The sequence below is a fragment of the Condylura cristata genome, unplaced genomic scaffold (assembly GCF_000260355.1).
Source record: "Condylura cristata isolate star-nosed mole 26May11 unplaced genomic scaffold, ConCri1.0 scaffold00004, whole genome shotgun sequence".
Classification (NCBI taxonomy): Eukaryota; Metazoa; Chordata; class Mammalia; order Eulipotyphla; family Talpidae; genus Condylura; species Condylura cristata.
Window position 1 is genome coordinate 36486853 of NW_004567105.1, and position 2893 is coordinate 36489745.

Here is a 2893-nt window from a genome sequence, read left to right on the forward strand (position 1 = left end):
ATAGCGCGGCAGACCTCTCGTGTCTGGCGCCCTGCTCCTCTCAGCAGTGTGTTTTGGTTGATCTGCCTGTTCTGCCCCCTGCTCTGTCTCTGGTGAATCCTCTCACATACCCCAGTTCTTGTATAATGGGTGAATAAATATTTAAAACATAAAATAAAATAAGGGCATAGGGGGATTCACTGCGCTGCAATTCTCTGCTTCTCTGCAGGCTCCAGGAGAAATGCTGGGCTCTTTATGTGAAAAAGAAGCAAAGGAAGACACCAGTTTTCAAGAAATTTGCATATTTAGAAGGACACAACTGACCAAATCACAATTGTGATTTCCTTCATGCATTTTCATAAGTGAAAGTTCATCGATGACATTTGCGGGGAAACAGATATTAATATTTCTGTCTTACAGCTGAAGGCACAGCCCAGACTGGGTAACTTGCCCAAGGTTACTCACCTAGGAGTGGAAGTGAGGTTCAAATCCAGTATGTGCCTCCACACCTGACACCACAAATTTTCAAAGTGAAACAGAAATAATATTTCATGGGCTTGGTAATTGATTCAACGACACACACATTCACAGCTTTCACAGTGATTACTTTTCTCCTTAGAATATTTATTTCAAGGGGACTTAAAAGAAAAGCACTAACCAATGTGTCTGCTCTAACACCAGCAAAACAGTATGAACAAAACCACTAGGAATGAGGCACTCTGAACTTCATTTAAAAAGAGAGAGAGAATCACACAATTAATCTTAGAAACTAAAGGAATTCTTTAAAAAATGCCTTGAACCATGATGGCAACTTTTTTTTGTACTTGAAGTCTTTTGGTTAATCCTTTACTTTCTTAAGTTTCTCTCTTTAAATGTTTGAAGAGAAACATATGAATATAAAAGCATGTGAAAGTGTTAATATTTAAAAAATGAACTTATTATGTTAATTATTCCTTGGGAGTCTCTCAACCTCCTTGTTATTTTCTTGTCTCTTTTATTTTGTGGCAAAGTCCCCGAGAAGCAGATACATATCATCTACAACAAAACATGTAAGGTAATTTTTCTTATCTCTTTTCACATGCCACCAGCTTTAAAGTCTTTGATGAGTTAATCTTCCAGTTTGAACATGAAGTTTCATTAGTTTTAAGTGACTACACTGCTATTTTTCCTGCAGGAAATTTACATTTATCAAACCATGCATTTAAAATCTTCCAAGGGATATCAAGTTGGGCTGTTTTTGTAAGATCAAATCATCCATTGTACAGCTATAGCAGTCTTGTTTTTCTATCTTCTTAATTTGGTAGTTTTTGCTAATCATTCCTGCAGCTTTTATGTAATTCCTAAGGTTCATGAAGGCAGGGGTCTTACATCCTTAACACCCAACACAAGGCAGGTGCTCAAGGAATATTTTTTCCCATTCCAGCTTTATTGAACTATAATTGACATATAACAATAAATATTTGAATGAATGTATTCTACCCATTCATTTGGAACATTTATCCTTTTAAAAAATACATATTTTTAAAGATTTATTTATTTATGCATATAGAATTGGGGTACAAGCCAGAGATGCAGGGGTGGTGAGAGGATTCACCAGAGGTAGAGTGGAGAGCAGAAAACAGTTCATTCCTGAGGGGAGCAGTGGGCAAGGCGGGAGAGGTCCACCACGCCACATGAGTCAGCTCCCTAGTGGGGGATTGAGCTCGCCTTGAAGCAGCTGCAGCTAGCTTCTCAGTGTTGCCCCTCAGCCCGTTTCACCACCAGGGAGGGCCCCAGTTATCATTAAATATAGTTAATACCTTGCTGAGTTTGGAGGTGGCTTTCCACAAATATTGCCTCACTGATATCTGGCAAGGTAAGACAAATCAAGATGTTACAGGAAATAGGGGATGAGGGCTGGCAAAGTTAACCAACCCATCGACAAAAAAAAAAAAAAAAAAAAGCTTTTGCGGTATTGTGGTATATGCTTTGAAAATAAAATGAAATGAACTGGGTTTGAAGTTGTTCACCACCAGAAAAACTTTTTCTGAATAACCTTTTTATTTTTTTCAAAAGACATTATGAGGTGCCCTACTGGGAATTGGCTTTATGTTCTTTCTTGACTCATTTTCCATGCTGGAAAAGGAATCCTGAGATTCATTCCAGTGAAATACTGAAGCTCTATGGTCAGATCTATAGTACCTGAGAGGTACTTTTTTCTTAGTCAACTAGAAGGCAAGCTATTCTTCCCGGCCCCCCCTCCCCTCCAAGACGGCAGTTACCATTCTTGGATTCGTTTTCCCTCAGCCCACAACCGGTGCAAACACTTTGTGCCTGACTCATTGATCTAAACGTATGTCCTTCACATTTTAAAAAACATGTCCACTTTTTTTTTTTTCCCCTCCAGGGTGAAAGCACAGCCTTCCTCCCCTCCGGTCCAGCAGCTTCTGTTCTTTCTCTCTCCATTTAACCTCAAGGCCACACGTGGGATTCGGTGCAGCAAATGCCGGCGCGGCGTCAAGGGCCCTCGCCAGGAACTGAAAGAACCCCGATAACAAGCAAACGCGGGACCAAGAAATGGGAACGCTCAAGATTTGTGTGGGGAAGCTGCTGAGACGGCGCCTTTGTTTCCTTCACTGGCTCCAGTTTTCCTCTTCTTTTCTCGTTAATCTCGGTACTTTTTTTTTTATCAGCGCCAAGTGCGGGACCTGGAGGCACTCTCCCGGGGGCAAAAGATGGGCACACTGTCCCTTCCTTCAGAAATAGGTGTTTGTGGAACATCCAGTGCTGCGCGCGGCGACTCCCGCCAGGACCGCGTAGGCGCCGCGGCAGTCGCACCTGGGCGCGCACCCACCACTCCAGCGCGCTCTGCCCAGCCTCTTGCCGCCAGCTGTGTTGGCGAAGACCCTACAACTTAGCAGCTGCGGGCGACGGG